The sequence below is a fragment of the Leucopleurus acutus genome, assembly GCF_964270905.1.
Source record: "Leucopleurus acutus genome assembly, chromosome: 3".
NCBI lineage: Eukaryota > Metazoa > Chordata > Mammalia > Artiodactyla > Delphinidae > Leucopleurus > Leucopleurus acutus.
Genome location: NC_139145.1, coordinates 24845884 through 24870045, shown reverse-complemented (window position 1 = coordinate 24870045; position 24162 = coordinate 24845884).

The window sequence follows — 24162 nt, the reverse complement described above, 5'->3', positions numbered from 1 at the left end:
AGGCCTAGGCATGTGCCACGCCCCACCCCACAGCCCAAAATGAGCGGGCACTGAGAGCCTCTCACCCAAGATCAATTGCTGCTAGGATAGTATCTGAAGGAGAGACAAGCAAACGTCTCTGGGAAAAGGGAGGAGGACAGGTGGGAGAGAGAGAGAGAAGGAAGCTCTCCCACAGGAGGAGGGAGAACGGGGAGACAGGGGGATTCCAGGGGTCACTTGACTAATGCTCCTGCCCCAGGGCAGCGTCTCCCCACTCCCCAAATGTCTGGGAACAGAGCCGACCTCTTCTTTGGACCTGGGGGCGGAGCCTGAGGCAGGTACAGCACCCCACAGGTTGTGGGCGCTCTGTCAGGAGGCACCGGGCTTTTAAAAGCGGGGAACATTAGGACTGTTAGAGACACCAGGGGTGTCATCCGGTTGGATGCCCCCCACCTTGTTTGACAGGAGGAAATCCAGTCTAGAGGGGCCCCCTCCCCTTGCTTGCCTGGGACCTAGGCTCTTTCCGTCCACCTCTCTGTAGTTAGAGAGCTGGAACAGCTGCAGGGGGCCTCCTGGGTGCGGAGGGGGCCAGAGCCTGAGGAGAGGAGCAGGCGGGCACCCTTGTGGCCAGAGCCCCCCCAGGGGAGGGGGAGGCGCCGCTGCCGGGAGAGAGGGAGGGAGGGGAGAGAGGAGGGGAAACAGTGAGTCAGGCTTCCAAGAGCTGAGGATGAGAGAGCCAGAGCTGGGAGGGAGAGGGTAGGGAGGGCTGCTCAGAAGTGAGGAGAGGGAGGGGGCCCAGCCAGGGGCAAGGAGAGCTCTAGAGGGAGGGAGCCAGCCCCTGGCCCTGGCCCAGCGGTAGGGCTGTGCAGGGCTGTGCAGCCAACATGGACTTTGCCCGTGGCAGGTGAGGAAGGAGCCAGATTCTGCCCCTGCGGCGTCCTTTTCATTCCCTATTCCTTATTTATGATCCCACCCCAGGGTCTCAGGAAGAATGACTGACTGTGTCATCCCATCCCTTCCTCAGTTTCCCCATCTATTGTGGGATTTGGACTGTGAGCTCTTCTTAGGGAGGAACAGAGCCTCCTGGGAAGTGTTGTGGGGTACTTTCTCCAGCTGCTGGCTTTGTGCCGGGGGCCCTGCTGGAGGCTGCCACCAGTCAGTGTAGGGTGCAGGTCTCCGCGGTAGGGCTCCTCTTGAGCCCTCAGAGTTGCTGGGCCAGGGAGTGGCGGTGGTGGGCCACGAGTGCTGGGGTGCAGTGTGTGTGTGTGTGTGTGGTGCCGGGCTGGCAATGGTAGGTGGACTGCCTGGGGCCTCTCAGGATGGCCAGGGTGTAGACAGGGCCACGAACTCCAGATGTCCAGAGCCAACCTCCATTTGGGGAGGGAGGAGACACCCTTGTGATCCACCCCCCTCCGCCTTATCCCTGTGGGTCAGAGGCTCTGGGGCAGCTGGGAGGTAGGAATGGTCCCTGTGGGAGCTGGTGAGAACTGCCTATGGGGCCCCTCATGTCCGGAGCTGGGACCAGCACTGGAGGGATCCCCAGGGACTGCCTGGGAGGGAGGAGGGAAGGAGCCCCCCTCCCACCCATCTGACAGGAAGCTATGGCTTCGTCCAAGGCCTGGCATCCCCCAGTCCTTCCCTCCTGGATCCCCAGCATCTCTTCCATTGGTGAGGGGATGAGGGAGGTGGGCACTGAAGCTTCCTCTCCTACAGGGCCTGGCTTTGGGGGGAACGGTGAAGTGAAGGCATAGTGAGGCCCCCTGCCTCCCCCTACATGCGTACACACAGACTCAGCTGCAGTGAGGCCCTGCTTTCTCCTCTCTCTGCTCTGGGGTCCTTGGCTTGGGAGCCCAGGGGAGGGGCCACTTCTGCAGCTGGCTGGCCCCGAACTCCCAGCTCAGCCAGCTGCTACTGAAGCTTCCAGAAGCTGCAGCTCTGCACCCCCTCCCCGCCCCCTGAGACAGGAGAGGCCTTTGCTGACCTGGGGGAGGGTGTCTTGGTGAGCGAGTGGGCACCCTTAGAAGGACTAGCACAGACAACCAGACAGATGGGTGGCGGAGCAGATGGACAGAGACACCCACGCACAGGCAGACGGAGAGAGACAGACAGATGGACCAGGACTGGGAGAGACGGACATACAGAGGTGCTGGCAGAGACAGGAGTCAGAAAAATGGAAGGGCCTGGGGAGAGAGTAACAGACAGAGAGAGACAGAGACTTGGAGACAGGGAGATCCAAGGGGGGAGACAAGGTGACTGAGATGGGAGAAGGAGAGATACAGGGGAGAGAGGGAGGGGCAGGAAGAGATAAAAAAAGGGGGAAACCCAGACTGAGAGAATGAGAGAGGAGAGACTGAAGGCTACAAACCACAAACAAGGATTTGATGAGAATCTGGAAGGTGTTTTCTCCTGCTTCCCTCCCCAAACCCCCAGGCCAGCCAAGTCTCCATTCCTTCCACCCCCGGCTCAGTTTCCAGCTGCTAAAGAGGTCAGGGAGAAAGAGAGAGAGGAAGAGACACACACACACACACACACACACACACACACACACACACACACACTCCCCCCAGATCCCAGAGACCCCTTTCCCCTGATCTCTTTGTAGGGGGAGGGAGTTGCGGAAGGTGCCTCTCCTAGCCCTGACCCCTACTCACAAATGTACATACCCCTTGTCTCAGAAAATATCCCAGAATACTTCCCACTCACTCCCCACTCACACTCACTGTGTGTCTCCTTGTGTAAGTGCACCCCCCCATACTCACGCCTGTCCACAGGGGCCTGGCCTCACACACACTCATAAATACACATTTTGTGGCATACATGTCTCTGCTCTCACACTCATCTTGAATCTCACAAACATAACCGGTGAACCTGTCCCTATGCTTTCTTACCCATACAGGCAGTGACACACAGGCCTCATCGTGGCTTCTCAGAACATGTTGATACACACACATACACAGTCACACTCTCACACAACAGTGGCAGACACCCCAGAGCAGAGAGAGGACTCTTTCTCTCTGGAGGAGAAGATCAGGGTTCCCAGGGAGCCATGGTGGGGGGGTATGCCCCCCACTCTGACCTAGCTGGCAGGGCAGGGAGGCAGGAGACACTTTCAGCCGGTGGCAGCCTTCCTGCAGGGCCTGGCCTGGACACAGAGAAACTGGCTGGTGTGAAAGAGCTGAGAGCTGGTGAGAGTGGGTATGCACGTGTACAAACATGTGCACGTATGTACAGGTATAAGGGATGATGAGTGTCTGTTACAATGTGTATGAGAGAGACTGAGTGCATATGAGGTGGGATATGGGTGTGACAGGAAGATCCACTCCCCAAGGTGTGTGGAGTGTGTGGGTGTGGGTGTGACAGCTACTTGTCGGGTATGTCTGTGTGGAGGCATGCATATGTGACAGGTGCATGTGGCTGTACCTGGCTTTGCAGTGTGCGGGTGTGTGTCATGGGCGTACACATGTGAAGGACTGGGACTCTGGGGCTGAGGGGTATGTGTACCAGGGTGCAGTGTTCTGCAGATGTGAAGGTGTGGGAGATGTTTGCGTGTGAGTGTAGTGTAAGCAGGGTGCATGGATGAGGGGGTAGCTGTGTGAGGCTGTGAGCTCGTAGCCTGGGTTGGAGGGCTGTTTTCCAAGGCAAGGATGCTGGGTGAACAGAGGCCACCGGCATGAACACATGCGAAGGGGCTCCAAGGCACACAGTTGGGCGCTGACCCACACGACGTACGAGGACAGACAAACCCGCCCCTGTCCTCCCTCTTGGTCTCTCCTGGCGTCAGTGGTTTTCAAAGCAGCCTCCACGAGGACTGTTTGCTGTGCAGTTCCCCCCACCCCCCAGCCCGTGCCTCTTCAAACACAGGGATGCCCCCCAGGCAGCTTTGTGGAGGCTCCTGCCTCGACCATCTGAAGGCAGATGGGTGGGCTGGGATCTGCTGCCGCCCCCCCAGGGAGCGAGGAGGCGGCACTGCTCCTTCGGCCTGGGCACAGGAAGAGACAGATGGACTGCCTGTCTCGACACCCGGACGTGGGGTCTGGGGGTGGGCGGGCACCACCGGCAGAGGGGCTCTAGCGGGCAGCCCCCAGGTGGGCCCGAGCAAAGGCCAGGACTCTGCCCTTCACCTCCTCAGAGGGGCACCCGCCCTCACCCCGCAGCCCCATCACCTGTCTGGGCACAGGGGCCCAACTCCAGCCCCTTGTACCTCCTAAATACACAACCACTTCCCCACTCACAGCTCCAGCACCCCCAAACACACAACCACCACATGCCTACCCACCCAAACACATATTACAGCCCTAGTACTTAATCAAAACCCAGATGTTTATGACCCCCAATATACCCCCAGACACCCCAACACACACACAAGGCTTCTACCACATCCTGAAACAGATCAACTCTTCCTCCAGTCCCAGCACCTCCCCAGATACACCCAGGACCCTACTGTAGCCCTAATACCTTCCACACACCCAGGTTCTCAGAGTCCCAGCACCTAACCAGACACCCACAGACTCTCCCGATGGCCCCAGCGTTTCCCTCCGCTGCAGCTCATCACGTCCCCAGACACACCGATACAGCCCCCTACACCTTTCCAAACTCTCCCCGCAACATACACGTACACACACCGCCTCAACACCCACGCAGAGGAGGACACCCCTGTAGCCACACCATTTACCTCAAACACACAGACACGGTGCATCTTTGAACAGTAATGTCCCCTCAGCTTCTCGTACCTTCCAGGCCGTGCACGTGCATGTGCATCCCGCACACGCACACCCCCCCCCCCAGATCCCAGCACCTCCGCAAACAAGCAGTCCTCTGTGTGTTCCCCAGCAAGCTGCAGCTCCAGTACTTTCCTCAGCCATCCAAGGGCCCAGGGACAGCCCCCACCCCTCTCCAAACACCAGTCCCGCACTCATACACAGACACACAGGGCCCCAGCCCAGTCACCCCTCAGAGCAGCTCCGCCCTGCGCCCACACCTCACCCTGCAGCCGCACTCCCACCATCACACGTTCCAGCACAGCCTCCCTCCTCAGCGCTCTCCATCACCGCTCCCCCACCCCACCTTGTCCTCCCCAGCCTCCCTCCCCCAAACTCCCCCCAGATAGCCTCAGCCTTGCAGACACACTGGCCCACTCTTCCGTGCTCTCTCTCATTCTCGGCTGCCTGGTCCTCCCCCACTTCCCAGAGCCTCCTCTGCCTGGGGAGGCATCTCCACCCCCCCTCATTGCCCCAGGCCTTTCATTCCTGGACAGTGAGGCTGTACATCTGGTTCAAAGCTGCCCCACCCAAGACCCTGTGCTCTGGGCACCCTGGCCTGGGCTTTGGGGGTTTGGGGCCTCTTTGGGGGCTCTTGGCACCTGGTCATCCTGGTGTGTCAGCCAAGAACTCTGAGTACCCAGCCATGCCCTGACTCTGTCGTGTATGGGTGGGGGTGGGGGGGTCTGGGCAGAGGGATTTACCCCCAGCCTGCACATTCTCAGGTGCTTGCCAAATCCCCCTCTTCTTGGGCTCACCTGAGGGGGACATTGGGTCTGGAGCTTCAGGAAAAAAAGATGGAGAAGGTGCTGGCTTGATATGCTTCCCCTCCCACCCCACCCCACCCCCAGATCCGGGCTTGGGGCTTGGTCTCCCTGGGAGTCAGTTCCAACAGTGAAGGTTACTTTACTAGATGCATGATTTTAAATGGAATCTCCACCATCTGTTCCACCCCCTAATTACAGATGCACAGAATCCGCCTCAGAGGGCAGCGTGAGGGGAGTGATTTAGAGGCTGAGCTGCTTCTGCCTGCATTAGGGCTGGGGAGACTGGGGGGGGCCTCTGGGTATTGCTCACAGCCCCCCAATCCCATCTCTTTCCCAGGGGCCCCTCGTGCCTCTTCTCTTGTTGGGGGAAAGGCTCCTAGAAAGGTGCCCCGACCCCCTAGAGCTGAAAGAGGAAGCAACTGCAATGCTGAGGGAGGGGTCCCTGAGAGATCGCCTGTGTCCCAGGCCCCAAGTCTGGGGAGGCAGGCTCCATTAGAGCCTTAAAAAATTGAGTGGATCGATCTCTTGCCTGCTTCTTGTGCCCTGGGAAGCCACAGGCGCTGGCCTGGCCCAGGTGTCTGCCCACCCCAGGGGTAGCAAGGATTAGTGAGGTTAGGGAGGGGGCGGTTAGAGCAGAGGTGGGGACATCCAGGTTTTGGCAGCAGAGGATGTGGCCAGGCACGCCAGGACCCACCAGGTGTGTTTGCACGTATGTGCCCGTCCTCCTTGGCGCAGCTGGCAGGCCCGACCCCAGCTTGAGCCTTGCCCTGTGGGGCTGGACGGGCACCAGGGGCCGGAGGGGATGGGCCAGGGCCTGGGCCTCAGAGGGTTCCGAGGGACACCCCGAGGATGGGTCTACCTTTGCCTGTGGCTCCGGGGACCTGGGGCCCCGGCCAGCTCGCCGGTGGTGGTGGCGGCCGCGGGCACGCTGCGGTAGAAGCTGGAGCATTCACTGTGGGGAGAAAGGGAGAGAGGCCGGGCTACAGGAATTTTAAAGATTGCTGCAGGCAGGAGGGTCTCTGGAACCTTGTGGAGCGGGCAGTCATGCAGAAGTAATCCTATCGCTGCCTGCCTGGAGGAGAGGAGAGGAGAGGGGGCTGGGAGGGGAAGGATGGCGCAGCCGCCCCTTTCCCACCTCAGCCCCTGCCCCAGCCAGCTGTGGAGGGAGCCCGGGACCCCAGGGGGCTCCCCCGGGGAGGCACCACCCTTCCACCGCTGCCTGTGCCCCCTGGAGGGGCGGCACCGCAGCTGTTGCTCGGCTAGGAGCTCTGGGTTTTATAAATAATGCAGCTTGGAGGTGGGGGCCCACTCAGCCTTGGGTCACCCACTGTGGCATCATCTCCAGCTGGCAGTCCTGTGGCAGAGCCCCTCTGCCTTCCAGCCTGCTCCTCCTCTTTTGCTATGTGAGTTTGGGCCAGAGGCCCAGCCTGTGTGAGCTGGGCCAGGGCAAAGGAGTGTGGAAGAACCCAGAACCCCCTGTCCTTTTGTACCCCGCCCCCACCAGCCTTCACAGGTTAACTGGCCACTGGCTCAGCAAATCCAGGCTGGGAAGGGATGACCCGCTGTACAGGGGCCTCCCCAGTTCCAGCCCCTCCATTTTGCAGATGCAGTAACCAAGTCCAGAGAGGGCAGGGATGGCCAAGGCCAGCCAGCTGATGAGCAGCTCCTTCCTGTCCCATTCTGCTGTCAGTCAAGGCTCTTCTCAGCCTCAGCTCAGCTAAGAGCAGGGCCTGGAGGGCGGGGGGGATGTTTGGGAAAGTGGTTGCGGCTGAGACGTTGCCATGGCGATGCTGCAGGATACTGAGCTGAAGTGGGGGTCTTACAGGGTCTCTGGGGCCCCCAGCTCCACACCCCTGTGGTCTTCTCCTCCCCATCTCCTGTCCCTCACCCAGAGGCCTGTCAGGCAGCTCCGGTGACAGGCTGGGTAGGTGACAGGTGGTACAGGTGATGGGCTGGGTGGGTGACAAGCTGGGTGGGTGACAGGTGGTGCAGGTGATGGGCTGGGTGGGTGACGAGCTGGGTGGGTGACAGGTGGTGCGGGTGCGAGGCAGGCAGGTGACAAGCTGGGTGGTGACGGGCCCTGCTGATGACAGGCAGGGGGTGTGGTTGGCGGGGATGCTGTCTCCTGGCTGGTGGCCTGTCGCAGCCCCCCACCCTCACGCGTGTGCACATGCACAGACTCTGGGCTCAGAGCTTGGGGCTAAGATACTAATGAGGCTTATTACGTGTGGGGGGGCAGGTGCCCAGGCTCACTAATGAGAGGCCTTTAACGAAGAGGGGAGACAGCTGGGGGGCTTTGAGGAATTCGGCTGGCCCTCCTGGTCTGGAGGATGAGCCAGGTCGGGGCCCCACCTACCCTTCCCCCCGGCCACTTGGCTTTGTGTTAATACTACCCACAGTCATGATAGTTACCATTGTCCAAGCGTTTGCTACACTGGCTGAGCCCTTTACATGCGTTTTCTTATTTCAACTCAGCAGTCGTAGGAGGGAGGCACTATTGCCCATTTTATGGATGAGGAATCTGAGGCTGAGAAGGCAAGGGACTTCACGTAACAAGTTTCTGTTGCAGCTGACATTTTAATCTTAAGTCTTTCTGTCCCCAGAGCCCGTGCTCTTAACCATCCCACCAGTAACACTCAGGACTTGGCGCAGACCCCGACCTTCTCTCAGGGCCTCGGTTTCACTCTTCTGGAAAATGGATGTGCGGTGGAGGAGTGAGCACCATACGTTCTTCAGCTCTGACTTGGGTGGCTTCAGGGGCTCCTCCAGTTAACTGCCAAAGCCTCACCCCATCTGGCCCAGATTCTAGGTGACACCCCTGGACTGGAGAGAGGGCAGGGCTTAGCACTGAGGGAGCGGAGCTGAAGGGGGGATGCCTGGGGTATCCAGACCACTTCCTGCATTGTGTGGTGGGGAGGCTGAGGCCTGGAGAGGAGCAGCAAGGGCCCAAGGCCACACACCCTGTAAGCTGTAGGGCCCCGTGGGATCCCAGGTCTCCTGGCCTGTTGGAAGGGCGGGGCTGGGAGTGGTGCCAGAGCTGGGAGGTCACCTCCTCCTGGACCCCACCCACCAGCCTAGCTTCTGCCCTGGAGGTTGTGAGCCCCTACATCCTGGGAGGGGGCAGGGGGCTGTTGGCCACCTCTTTAGGGCCATGCCCCTTCCCCGTCAGTCTGGGCCCCTAGTGTCAGTTGATCTCCTCCCTTTGGGACCCATTGGGGTGGAAACTCCCTGGCAACAGCTGATGGATGGGTTAAGGCCTTGACATTGGCCTGGGGCCACAGCATGACCCTGGAGCGACCAGGCTAGGGCTGGGGGGCTTGGAGGGGAATTTAAGGGAGAAGAATGAGGGTCATAAATCTTGGAGCGTCTGGGTTCTCTTCTCCTCGACCTTAATCTCTTACCAAACCTGCTCTCCGGCTGCTCATCCAAGTCTGAGGGTTGAGGGGGGTCCACCTGCCCATTCCCCTCTCCCTCCAACTGATGCCTCCCCCCACCCAAAATTGCACCCCCTATGGGAAAGAACAAGTTGCAGCCACTGCCGCTGGACAGAATTAAGAACTTGTGTGTCTAGACTACTGGATTTGGCCTCTGATTCATAACGGTAGGCAGGGCAGAGAGCTTCACTGCCTCAGTGTCCCCAGCCTTGGGTTTGAAATCCTCTCCTGGTGCCTGACTGCTCAGTCAGGAAGGAGTGCTAAGACCAAGAGGGATTTCACAGCTGCAGGACACATGGCCCTGTCCTCAGAAGCCCCATTCTGAGATAAGCAGCACAGTCCTGGCCTTGAGAGCCCTCAAACCCAGAGGTGAGGTCTTGAACTCAGGCTGGGTGTGCGCTGAGGCTCAGGTAGGGATGGGTGGTGCTGGGTGGCTGGTCTGTTTTCTGAAGCAAAGGCCGAGGCTGGGGAGAGGCCAGAAGAAGGGTGGAGGTTTGCCTGGGGGCCTGAGGAGCCGTCTGTGGTTGGGGGTGGGAGCCTGGAAGGGTCTGGCTTTCCCATAGTCCCGGGCAGCTGTAGCCTGAAGTTCTGGGGCCCTCCTAGCTCCCCAGGGAACCCGCTGCTGCCCGGCCCTGGGGACCCAGGCGTCCTGGCGGGTGAGGGCGGGTCTCCGGCAGGCGCCCTGCCAAGCCTCGCAGCCTGCTCACCAGGAATCTTGTTGCTGAGAGATGGAAGATCCAGGTCGGGCCTGCAGCTCATCTCTCCCCTCCGGGAGGAGGAGGGGCCCAAAGATTCCTTCCTGCACCTGCCCTCCCATCTGGGGCAGGGCCCTCCTCAGCAGTGGGTGGGGCTGGGGGGCCCAGGACAGGCCTCTAAGGCTCCGTCACATGTCCTGGAGCCTAGCCCAGCCAGCAGTGGGCACCGGGGCACTCTGGAGGCAGAATGAGCCTGGTGTGGCAGAGGAGAGGTGGGGGTAGGGTGCTGAGGCCACAGGGGGCCCTGCATAGGGGCCTAAGCCTGGCCCTGGCCCCCACTGGCTCCCCCAGGGCACAGGGTGAAGAGTTGGTTCTCTTCCATTACGGGAGCGTGATTTTATTCCACGTGTCACGGAGTCTGAGATTAACTTGCTCACCAGTCTGTGACAAACCCCTCACACCCAACACACACATACACACAGGCAGAGACACACGGAGATCCTTGGTCTCACAAACGCACCTTCCACAGACACACATAAGCATTTCCATGCTACAACGCATGGCAGACTCTCACATGCAGATGCACAAGCACACACCGAGATACAGTGTGTAAAGATACACCGAGACCTAGATCCACAGTCTCCAAAGCACAACGTTCTCCCACTCACACTAAGGCCACACAGACAGAGATACAAACAGGCGGTCCAGGGGGATGCTCGCAGCCCTACCTAGACATGCACAGATCAAGGACGCCCGGTGCCCCACAGGCACAGATACACATAGACACACACAACCCCAGACACAGTCTTGTGGGCAAGCCTAGACCAACCGCCACACACACTGAGACAAAGGCCCAGATACATACAGAGACAAAGACAGGCACAGACACACAGCCGGCAGCACGCACACAAGCACAGGCGTGCACACCCGGACACAGACAAAGACAAATAAATGCCCAGAGGTTTTGCTGTGGACAAAATGTGAGGCGCACACACACATCTGGGCCTCCTGCTCGACCTCTCTACCTGGGGACGTGGTGATCTGGCGCCCGTGGCTCCAGGGAGAACTCTGAGGAACCTTCTGCTTGGTCAGAGCCCCCCACCCTGGGCCCAGGGCCAGCCCCCACCTCTGGCTCCCGGCCCGTGGCCGAGGCCATGCAGCCACACCCTCAGCAGCGCCCTGACATCCTACCTTACCCTCCACGTCGTGCACACTCACGGTCACACCGTCTCCTCCTGCACGTGCTCACGACACCCTCCACGCCCGCACACTTATGGTTTCTCCCTCACACCCCCCTCAGGTGTCCCCTCCTTGTTGTCTTTCTCAATCACTGTCCCCACCCCCTCGCCCCGCAGACATGCACAACCTCCAGCACAGCCTTCGTGGCCCACACCCTCGCCTTCTCACGCAGACCCCCATGCACAAATAGAACGCACGGGCTCTCCGCCACAGACCCACAAGCCACGTACACGCGCTCCTTCACATACTTCCTCAGCACCACTCTCACAGACTGATTCACAAATGCAGCACACTCACACACGCACGCTCCCCCGCATACATCCCCACCGCCTTCTCACATGCGCGTGTGCGTGCACACACACACTTTCAGAGCCTCCCTCACACCATCACTTTCCTTCCTCTGTCTCTCACAAACACTCCCTCTGCCAAGAGCGTGGCTCTGCTGCAGAGCAGCCCCTGAAGTACTTGTCACTCTACTCCACCACGTCCTTGGCCTTCCTGGCCTCAGTCTCTTCCCTTCCACCTCCAGCCCTGCATACTGTGGCCTTGTATTCTTTTGCCATTTCTCTGTTTAGTCAACAAGAATATAGAGAGTATTCATTTATTCATTCAACAAATGTTGACTGAGCACTGATTATGGGTTAAGCATTGGGGATACTATGATGACACAGGTCCTTCCCTCGTAGAGCTCTCAATTTTGTGTCCAATTCGTTTGCTGCTTGTCTCATCTGACTAGAATGGAAGGTAACCCTTGATCTTGGATGTTGAGAGATGTGTAGGAGTTCACAGGAGGAAAAGTAGGGGAAGGGTGTTCTAGGCAGAGGGCAAAGCATGTGCAGAGCCTACAAGTAAATCAAGGTACAGTAGGCTGGAAACTGAGGTGATGCTCAGAGACTAGAGGAGAGGCTGCAAAGAGGGAAGAAGCCAGATGTCACAGAGTTTCGATGCCATGCTCAGGGGTTTAGATTTTGTCTAGTGGGCCACAAGGAGTCATGGGAAGTCTTTAGTGACAGGACAGGGTGAGGAAATGATGGTGGTCTGACCTAGAAGAGGTGAGTGGGAAGGAAAGGAGACTCATTTAGGCACAAGAACCAGTGGGGTTCCAGTTCCAGAGCTGTGACCTCAGGAAAGTCACACAACCTCTGTGACCTGGGTCCATCACATGAGGATGGGAGACAGTACCAGAGCCGGGCTTATGGTATATGCTCGGTAAACAATAGGCATTATTGTCAGTTATCGGTAGGACACGGCAGGGCATCAGATGAGGAGGAGATTTTACTGAGCACCTACTGAGTGCTGGGTACTGCGCCAGGTGCTGGGGCCCAGAGGGGAGGTGGTCTGCGGCTTCAGGAAGCTCACACACCGTAACCACAGCTCACGTGGACAACAGAGTGCGGGGTGTGCGGGTGGAGGAAAAGCACCTCGGAAGGTTAGAGGAGCATGAGGGCTCTGGGTGGCTCACGAAGGAGCTGGCATTGAGCCGGACCCTAAAGAGGCTGGTTGAACTTGGGCAGGCAGAGGTGGGAGAAGGAGCTTCGGAGAGAAGGAGCCCTGTGAACGACAGCCTGAGGGCAAGGGGTCTAATCCGGCTGTTGTGCGGGACACAGGAAGGGGGTGTCGTGGGATGGGATTATGGAGGCGAGACCTTGGTGGCCAGGCTAAGAGGGGGGGTCAGCACGGGCTGAGCTGCACTCTAGAAATCCCATGTTTTGGTGGTAACATGGAATGTGTCCATTAGAGACTCTGCTCCAGGCTCCGCCAGTAAGCCGTTGCCCTCTTCGACCTCAGTTTCCCCATCTGTGTGATGAGTTCAGTCTTGTTTAGGAGGGAGTTCCGGTATCATGTCCTGGGGCTGGCCTAGCCTACTTCGTTGGGCATCTTCTGGCCTGGGATTCTGGGTCTCAGCAGTGCTTCCTTCCTGAGCACCCTCAGCCAAAGAAAGGAGCAAAATGAGGGGTTCCCCAGAGGCAGGTTTTGGGCGCTGCAAATGAGGGGCCAGGAGCTCCACACGGAAGGGAGGGGTCTTTGCCTGGATCTGACTCCAAGCCCCAGAGGGAAACCAGAAGAGAATGTCAAGGTCCCTCTTCCCTCTCGCCCTGACCCATGTGGTGGCAGATGTGGGCCATGTGCCCAGTCCCTGGTCCAGGGGGTATCAGGACTATTCTGCCCACTGACAGAGGAGCAGGGCTTGGGTTCAAGAATGTGGCCCAGGGCTTAGAGTCCCCTGGGGTTAAGGAGCCAGGAGGCCAATCTTAGGGTGGCAGAGCCAAGTAAACGCCCATGGGTAACAGGGTTCATTTATATTTGGTGTTGCCAGGAGTTGTGGTCTAAGGCAAGTCCTGGTGACACCCAAAAAAATAAAAAAAGAAAAAAAATGCTGATTTTATAAAGACTGCTTTCTTCCATAGTTGACAAACTTATGATGGTACTGATGGTTGGATACTACTCTTAGAGATGAAAAAGGTCTTAAGGAATCTTCCATATTCCATTCACCAATCTGTGTTCTTGTTCAAAGCAAAATTAATTCCTCTCAAAATTAACATATTAGCTTAATAATAATTTTTAATCTTCAAATAATCTATCTGTGAGAATGGGAATTTTGGGTAGGAAAAAGTGACAGAAGATGGGACAAAAAGAGAATTCATAGAAAGACAAAACAGAATTTTTTAAATGGTGGGTACAAACTTCTGTTTCCAACTATATCAGTTTACCTTAGGAAAACATACTAGAAAGGCCAGATAAATCATAAGCAACATTTGACTGTGAGCGTTAGAAAGCTACTGAGGTAGCCATGACCTAGAAAAGTAAAATAGAGAAAGAAACTCACTGAAGTGAGAACAATATTCTGCACATGCGTTTCTAGCCCAGTCATTTAGAAACTACTGATGAAGAGCAAAAGTCTGAGAAACCAAACGTGGCTCCTAAGAGGTAGAAAAGCCAGTAGAACGTAGGACAATGTCATAGGACTAAGGAAACCAGAGTTGGAATTGAGAAATAACAAGGCAGCTAGAATTTTAAGGACCAAAATCACAGAGAGAGTAAAGATTCAGAGAACGGAGCTGCATTCAGCAACAGTGTTCCCTTGCAGTATTTTCCATGTATAAAAGGTAGACAAGACAAGATGCTAAGAAGTCAAACAAAAGCTAACTGAAGTCAAAGCAAAGACTTAGTTGCCTCATAATGCTGAAGAGACAAAATTGGGGTTCAGAACCTATGAAAGATTTGTGGCCCAATGGAAAACTAATGATACGAATTAGGACACTGGAAGTCTCTACATATGTGTGTGTGTGTGTGTCTGTCTGTCTGTGTGTTAGGAAGGTTGATGCAACATCTACATTGAACCTTATAAAGAAGGAAAATGAGTATGAAGTTGGTCCAGGTGACTGAGGTGATCTTCCCCTACCTAAGAATAGGAAATTCTCTCCTCAAGAAAATACAGTTGACCCTGGAACAATGTAGTATTTAGAGCCGCTGATTCCCTGTGCAGTCAAAAATCCACATACAACTTTATGGTCGGCCCTTCTTATCTGTGGTTCTGAATCTGAGGATTCAACCAACCACAGCTCATGTAGTACTGTATTACTTATTGAAAAAAAAATCCATGTATAAGTGGATCTGTGCAGTTCAAACCCAGGTTGTCCAAAGGGCAACTGTAATGTCATTCAGATTCTCTACAACTTGTCATATCCCAAGTCTGGTATTCACTGAAGAACCACCAAGACTACCAAGAAAAGGAGAATTAGAATAAAAAACAAAACAGAATCAGAATCATAGATGACCTAAACATTAAATTTCATACATATTTTGGTAAATATTATCAAGTTCAAGAAAATAGATGACAAGGTGAAGAATTTAACTTGACAACTAGAAACTAGAAACTGATTGAAGTTGAACTGATAGAGTTAAAAATTATACGAAATTTAAAACTCGGTAGTGGATTGGACACAGGTAAAGAGAGGTAAGTGAACTGGAAGATAGAGAGTAGTAACAATATAAAGACTAAAGCACGGGAAACGAAAAGAATAAAAAGTACACATACGCGCATTTGAGACATATGGGCCACAGTAAACATTTTTATCATATGTGTAAACTGGAGTCCAAAGAAAAAAGGAGAGAGAGATTGGGATGAAAACAATATTTCAGAAATATTAACAGCTGAGAGTTCTCTAAAACTAAAAGGAATCTATGGAGCCTTAAATTCAACAAGCACTAAAAAAAAAGCAACAAGAACAAATACAAAGAAAACCACACCTAAGATCACCACAGTACAATTCATGAACAGCAAAGAAAAACATGACATCTTAAAAGCAGCCCGATGAAAAAGAGAGAGATTACTTTCAAAGGAACAATAGGATTAAGATTACAGTTTACTTCTCAGCGAAACTGAATGGATACTAGAAAATAATGGAATAACATTTTTAAGTGCTAAAGAAAAGAGCTGCCCATTGGGAATTCTAGAGGCAGAGAAATTGTTGTTTGGAAGGAGAGATGCAATAAGGAAATTTGCAGACAAACAAAATTTAGAAAATATTTTCTCATCAGAACTGACTGAATTAAATTATAAAGGGAGACCTGCAGGCAGAAGGAAGATTATCACAGATGAAAATAAGGACTTTATAAAGAATTATGTATAACAGAAAGGATAAATAAGTGGATAAACCTAAATAAAATCTAACAACACAAAAGGGTAATAAAATATATCAAAAATTAGAATGCATTAAAACAAATGGAAGAGGAAAATATAGTAAAAGAAATTTAAGATCTCAGCATTGCCTGAGAAGCAGTAAAAGAGCTAATAAGTCATGGTACATGTGTAAGTGCTACTTATGTAAAAGTAACAAGCTAATACAAGGCAAAACGGAATTTGAAGAAATCTCAAAGGAAGAAAGAAGAGCAAAAGGAACATAACAAGATGGGACAAATAGTAAACAAGGAGTAAACGATCTGTAAGAAAATACATTAACTGTAAATACTCAAATGACAAGGATTATTGAAACAAACAAAAAACCTAATTCTATGCCACCTACAAGAGACAAAAGTCAGATTGAAAATGAAAGGATTCAACAATTATGTCATAACAACAATAAGTAAAATTGAAGAAGATTTTTTAATGTTAACATAGATTTGAAAGCAAAAAGTATCACTGGCGATAATGCAGGATAATAAAACCCACTGTTACTTTACAAGGAATATATTATAAATCTAAACTTCAATGCAATATATGAAGGGAAATTCCAAAAATCTAAGTAGAAATAGAAAAATCTGAATTACCTAGATCAGTAACATAGAACCACAACAATAAATCAGCAGATTATAGAAGATCTGAATACCATCATTAAAAACTTTGGCCTAAATTTATATAAAACACTGTACCAACAATGATGGAATATATATATCCCGCAGAAATTTTTAGGTGCACGTGGCACATTTATAAAATTGACTGTATTCTGGTTATAAAACAAGACTCCGAATAAGCAAGAAATTTAAAACTATATAACCAATATTTTAGCAAATAGTTGGATATTAAAGACATACTTCTGATCATTATGTAGGTCAAAGATAAAGTTGCAATGGGAATTAGAATTTTATTAATTGAATGATAATGAAAACATGCCATAACAAAACCTGTGGGTTGCAAATAAAGCTGTGGTCACAGAGAAGTTTATGTATTCCAATTATACTCTCTAAATGTAAAAGGGAAAGGAATAAAGCAACTAGAAGATAACCTATCACCCTGAGGTAGGCAGCTCCTGAACTGTACCTGGTGGGAAAGGCAGGGCAGAACTTCAGGAGGCCAGCTGAGAGCACGGTGAACACCATGTCAGGAGCAGTCTCCAAGAAAGAGAATTTAATGTACAAAGGGATGACTAATATATATTTAAGAGCTAGCACCCTGACCCCTCTTAAGGATGACTTACGTTGCTGGGGAAAAAATAAGAAGTGCTCGATGTAGCAGGTGAATAGCTTTATAATTCCCAGGAGAATCTTGGTACCAGGACCACACAATGAAGAACTTGGAGTCCCCATGGCTAATCCAGCAGAGAAAAAAGGAGGAACAGAGATGCGAGAGAAAATAAAGGGAACTCTTGGTGCAATTCGGTGCTGCTGCATGCCCAAGTCCAGGTATGTGCTCTGTATCTCCACATCTTAAATAAAAGCCACCATGTTCCTCAGTCTTTCAGGTACTTAGAATTTCTCTTTAGAACCTGAAAATGGGGTCACGTTTCCGGTCTGCATTGCTAGAGTACAAAATAGAGGCAGGATGTTTGAAATAGTTCTCCATCTGGCAGAGGAGGCCTTGAAGCTGTGAGCCACTCGCTGCAAACCAGCAGGACATGAAGGATTCTTGAGCAGATCTGAAGCTACTGGGAGGCCTTTGAGGAGTTAAATCCCATAGTAAATACTGTACCTTCAATGGCCCCTTCTCCCTCTCTGTCCAGTCTTCCTCCACTCCCGTGGGGGCCCAAAGGGGTTAAATGAGCACTCTTTGACTTGTACTTGGTGGTCCCAGAACTTGACTTGGGCTTGGAGACTTCCATGAAAAGTCTGCCTTCCATCTACTGGCTTGGGTTTCTTGGTGTCTCTGATCCAGGCTAATCCCTTCAACCTGCTTTTCCCATTTCTGCCAATAATCCCCCTCTCCAGACCTTCCTAATGCTCTTCTGGGGCAGGGGGGAGACTTACTGAGGGCAATGTTTATTTCTAGAGGGAGAGGTGACCACATGACTTCACACTGGTCGTCCCCTTGATTATTCAGTTTCTGTCTAGATTAGTCGTGGGTGTTTGTGCACCCCAGCCTCACCCCCAGGAGGCTTTAGAACACTGTCCTTATCTCAGCACTGAGCCTCTATCTAGCCTCCTTCCCTCTCTCTCCTTACTCATCTTTACCCACAGACTCGCAGGCTATCTGGACCTCAGAGGAAGATAAGCACTTCACAGAACCTCTGCTACAGAACCAAACATATTGAAATGACTCTTTACGAAGATACTGAAACAACAGAAGAAGAATACATGACGACTGTTTCTCCTGAGGGTTCAGTTACCTAGGGGGCCTTTAGCAAACTTTGACTGATAAATCTAACCTTTCCTTCCTTGGCAATAGTTGATAACACTGTGAGGAAAACAAGTTAGAGAATGGAAAAATAATATGTGGATTTCAACGAAATAATAAAGATGCAGGGACTATCTTTGACTTTTGCAAGGTAAGAAGAGAGTTTACATTTTGATTATTTGATGGCAGGAATCCCTTTTACAACAGGGCCAGTCTGCATGATGCATTTAAAAATCAACCTTTTCAAATATAGCCATAACCCCCACAAGATTTCTTGATTTCTCTGGGGTCAGATAAACCATCACATCTCACAGTGGTGCCCTGTACATGAAAATGATAAACATAACCTCGAAGCACGGCAGTGGCTAAAACTATGGAGCTGGCAGCCATTCGCTGAAAGGATTTTTTGCTTTTAATTCATTGCATAAAATGCTAATGTCCAAATTCAGGCAGGTAGATCTTACCAACCATCAAGAGCTTCAACCCTGCTAACAGCTAAGTATGCACTTTTAAACCCTACTTTGACTGCTCCAGAAACTTACTGGGTTTCGTTAATGCCTCTGTTACTATTTCCTTTGTGTCGTTTTCTTTTTCTTTAAAAACACAGCTGTGTGATCTTGGGGAAGTTATATTATTTCCTTGAGACTTGGTTGCCTTCTCTGTGAATATCTGGGTATAATTTTAGTATTGCTCAATAGAATTTTTGGTGATAATGAAAATATTCTATATCTGTACCATGCAATGCAGTATTCAATAGCTACATGGAGCTAATAAACATCTTTGAAATATGGCAAATGCAACTGAGGAACTGAATTTTTAATCTTATTTTTAAATTTGTTTAAATATAAATAATGCCATGTGGCTAGCATCTGTTGACAGTACAGATCTACATAATATTTTAAGGACACTCTCCACTCAAAAACTCTACCATTCATTAACTCAACCTAAATATTTTTGCCCTCTGACAAACAAAAAATAATTTATGCTTCCCTTGAAATTTTCTGTCAAGACCTTTATCAGTTTGGGGACATTATATTCTTAAAATTGACTTTGCTTTATGAAACTTTAATAATGCTGGAGTTTCCTGCCCTTGGTAACACCTTTGTGTTGATGGGAAATATTGTGGATGATCAAGGACCATTTCAAGAGATCATGGAGAGAAACCTCCTTCTAGATTTAATTTCATTATGAGGATGTCAAAATGCTACATTACTTAAAATAAAACCCGTACCGTTTTTATGCTAAGTTATATTCTACATGTAGATGGAAAAATGTTAAAAAGATTTTTAAAGAACTGCGCATCTGTTTTTGAAGCTGATTTGCCTCTTCAAGGCTTGCTAGCACTTTATCCATCTCAGTGCTATTTCACTTATTAAACAAATGCAGTTGCCATAATTGCTGCTTAAGTGTCTGTGTTCCCTTCTAGGCTATATGTTTTTGAAATTAGATACAATATTTATATCACAGGCCCTATGTATAGCACAATACCCATTGCTAATTCAGATTGTGTTTTAAGATATGAGACAAAATGTAAGACTTTTATTATAGTCATAAACATCTAGCAAACCAACCAGAAAATAAACGCTAGTTTTTAGTTGGTTGGCCGAGAACAAAAAAGTGAAGAATACCTAATGCAAAACCATATCTCTAATAACTACTGTTGGATTTAGAGCACACACATGCTAAAAAATATCTTCTTATCAAAGATTTGAGGTTGGACCTGAAAAAATTATATCAGAAGTGAAAATAATCATGTGGTCTGACCAGCGTGGATCACACAAAGTAAGTGTATATATAAAGTAGATAGACTACGAGGTCCTACTGTATAGCACAGGCAACTATATTCAATACCTTGTAATAACCTATAATGGAAAAGGATCTGAAGAAGAAATACATATATCGGAATCACTTGGCTGTACACCTGAAACACAACATTGTCAATCAACTATACTTCAAGTAAAACAAAACAAAACAAAAAACTAAGTGTAAAGGGAAGTATAGTTTTATAAATTCACCTCTGATATCCAATGGACCAACTGAAAGACAACAGAAACTACAACTATCTAGGAGACAGGACATGGCCGGCAAACCAGGCCATTACCCTCGGTAACGGTCATACCTGCCAAAAAATATACAGACTAGCCTGCATTCATGAATACATAGGAATTCTTCATTTATCTGGCATTGTTAGGCAATGAGGTATTGTATGTTAGGAGAAGTTTTTTTAAAATGACAAATTGAAGAGGAGTTATTTTAACCTTCACTCGGTAATGTTTTTCTAAAATTAAGAAATGTATCTACTGGTGTATCTAATGTTTCCTTGATAACTCGGGGTCATCAGTTCAATCAACGTTTGCATGAATAATGCAAATGGAAACAAGACAGGCATGCTTACTGAAACTGAAAATGACATGGCACTGGCTGGAATAACTGATGAGAGAGCAAGAAAAAAGCAAAACTGAAAACAAACCGTGATCAGGAAACAATCAGTCAAGTTCTGACTTTCTGTACTTAGTTTCAAAAAGAGATACCACAAATCCCAGCGAGAGACTCCAGCATCATTAGCTGTCTTTCTCCTTTGTTTCCACCTTCCTTTCCTTTTCCTTCTACCCTAGATTGTTCCAGGAAGTGTTTATAGCTCCTTGCAAGACAAATTCTAATACTTGCTTTCTCTCACACAAACTTCACAATATGTCCATGTGGTAAATGGTGTGGAGGTAAAAGAGAATTCATCACAGGGACAGCTCCTACGAAAGTAAAATTAGAAACTAGCTTCTAAACATGCAGAGAGAAGGGCGTGGTGTCAGGCACTAATTTCCTTGCGAATTCCTCTCCATTTCTAATAGACGTTCTTCTTTACCAAGATCCCTTTTTATTGGTGTCCTATTCCAGACTGCTCCACTCCGCCCATCCTCATCCTGTAAAATACATTCACACTCTTTTGTGACCCTACTTATTTGCCCATTAAATAATCAATCATAGAACTGTCGGAATTAAATGTAGAGTGAAATTAAAATACTGGAGTCACTTGGAGGGTTTAAGCAGCTCCACCAGAAAATACTGGGCATGGATTTAAAAGAGGCTGCGGGGGACTTGCTCTTGTCCAAGTTCTTTCTCAAGAAGTATCTGAAATAAGCCTAAATTCAGAGTTAATCAGACTGGCCTTCTTTCTCAGGTGGACTGGAACTCATTGCTCTTTCCCCTCAACTCCCTGATGTCAGTGGCACTTTCCGGAGAGGAAGTGGACTTCTCTGCCTACTGCAGAAGCGCAGTTCCCCCCGGGCCCACTCCCTGTCTGAATGCCACACTTGAGGCCAGATGCCAGCCATCCTAGAACATTTGTGGTCTCTTTCAGTTTCCGACCTGCTCAGATTGAGTCCCTGTAGACTCTTCCTTAGCTTGAAACCGGATCTTCCACCCCTTCCCTGACCTTGATGGTTACCTTCCTACTTTAGGCCTCAGGTGCTTTAGCTATAAAATGATATAGTTGCCCTTAATTCTAAAGTCTTCTTTCTAAGGCTCTACAATGTGGTGGCTCCTTGAAAATGTTTCTCTTTGCTGGTTTTAATTTTGTAGAGAATTAAAACCCCAGCCACTCTAAAAGACAGTAAGTTACATTGGAGAAGGAAAGTGTGCGTTTGTAGTTAGATTAACAGGGATGGAAGACGACTTAGTATGTTTTAAGATACTCATGATCCGTTCTCATGAGAGTCGGGGGAAGAAGGGGAAGAGAGTTAATAAAATACCAAACGATGTGACAAATTAAGTTTACCAAGATGTGCTGATTAGTTACTACTTGAATAAGCCACACAAATCCAATTCAAGTTGTCCTTTATTTTTCTAAGAAGGATCCCAGTAAACTGAGTCCCATGTTCAGTGACTCCGCGTTCAATGCCTTAGTCTTTAAAAACCGTTATGTTGCTGGAAGAAATATTGCCCATCAGTCCTAATTGATGTTTAGCTATCACGCACATTTGAAATAAATTTATTACTTTGCCTGATCTCAGTGTAATACATTCCAAAGGGGCAAAGAGCACATGAAAAGTTATGGAGTCTTCATCTTCTACACTGAAGTGTGCAATAAATTACGTATTATTTGGCCGTGAAATTCACAAGCCATAGAAACCACGCCATTAGCAATGTATACAGTGGTAAACAGCAGGTAATGAGAATGATATAAAACAAAACAGACTGTGTATGTTGGCACTGCTGCCAATAAAACAATCATTAAATGCATTCATATGCATCTACGCTAGGTAAGCTCTTTAGGGCAATTGATATGAGTTCTACATACCTGTCAGGACATTATATATAGCCCACTTTCTATGGCGTTTATTCAAAGACGCTGAGAAAGGGTTACTCTGGGTAAATTCAGACCTTTTCTCAATATAGAATTTGGTCAACATGCATTCTGAACAGCAAAATTTCACAGTATTTTCCTACACTAATTGCCACCTCAGCAAATGCAGGATTAAGTATAATGGATTATAAGAAGTTAGAAAGGAAAGATGGAAGACAAGAAGGAAGCTAGAAAAAAGGTGGGTATGGAGTACTTCAACATTTATGTAAAGAGTGGACCTAAAACTAACCTGAGGTTTCCCTGAACTATTAGCATACGCTATAGAAACTTAAATGAAAAAATAAAAAAAACCAAGCAAGGGAAACTCAAAGATTCTTTGTTTTTTCACTTTACTGCATATACACGTCCATCTTAAACAATCTATATGCTTATACCCAATAAGAGAGCATTGTTTTGCAAGGCTATTTGGCTTCTATCAGTATGTAAAGGTCGGACAACTCAACTTTAGCAGAGTTAGCCTTCAGGTGAATAATTGCTTCTTTCAGGTTGCGAGCATTTGAATTCTCCAGAAATGTTTCCCAAAATATGAAAACTAAAAGAAGGGTCCTAGGACAGCGTCCTTTAGAAGTTTTATGTAGTATCAAGGCTTTTGGAGGAAGAGAATCCTTGTCGATTATCAACACAATGATTCCAAGCAGGTCAATTTTTGCTGAGAATATTATATAACAGAACCCACTTCACCTCCATTATACTGACAATGATCTTCCTTACTTCAACCTTGTGCTTCTTAGTAAAGTTGAAAATACTGAGCCAAGAACAGACAGTGACAATGCCAGAGACTCAGATGTACCTATAGGTGCCTTCAGACAACATCAGCCACCCAGGCCAAAGTCCTGGTTTAAAACATCCCAACATGAATGAATCTCAAAAACCATATGCTGAGCAAGTGAAGCCAGATCAGAAGGGCACCCACTGTATTATTCAACTTACATGAGATTCTAAACTGGGCAAAAGTCATCTCTAAAGATAAAAAACAGATCCGTGGTGGCCTTGGGGTGGGAGATGGGGATACTTTTGCAAAAGCCTAGGAGGAAACTTTCTAGGGTTTTAGAATTGTTATCTATCTTTATGGGGGTGGTAGTTAAACAAATGTATACATTAATTAAAAGTCACTGAACCGTTGACTAAAAATGTCTGCATTTTATTGTATGTAAATGATACCTTAATAAGGTTGATTACAAAATGAACCAAAACCAAAACAAAGCAGAAGAAAAACCTCTCAAGACCTCAAAGGAAATACACTGTTTTCTTCCAGGGTACCAGACTGGAAATGAGGCATTGGTCTGTTCTACCCTCAGATTATCCCTAGGATTATCTAGTCTGTTTTAAAGCACTAGAGTCCCCTATCAGGAAAACTCACCCCATGTTTAATTACTTTGATTTCTTCTCTGCCTCTTCTCCCAACACAGTGAAGCCATTCACGGAAGGAAAACCAGCTTCTTCCAACTTTGCATCACCACATATTCTTTCCAAAGCTATTATTTATGGAATGGAATTTGGCTACACTTTGTAAAAATCTAGCTTTTTGAGGCTTACAAATCTTAACAGTTAACCTATTGACTCCACTGGAATTTGGAAAAAAAATTATATTGAAAAGGAATAGCTGAGAATTGACATTTTTTTGTTTTTTGTGATTTTCTCTTCCCCTAAGAGAGAAGTGAGTAGGTATGAGAAACACATACATAAAGGAAAAAAAATTATCTTGCTGCCTTTGCATGGTTATAATTTATAGGAGGTCCTTTTCAACAATAATCTATTATCAGAATCAATAAAATATAATCTCCATGAAGGCCAGGCCAGGATATTTGTCTCTTTTTCAGCAGATTGCAATACAAACCACATTCATGGATATGCTTCTTGATGATCTTTGTAATACTGGA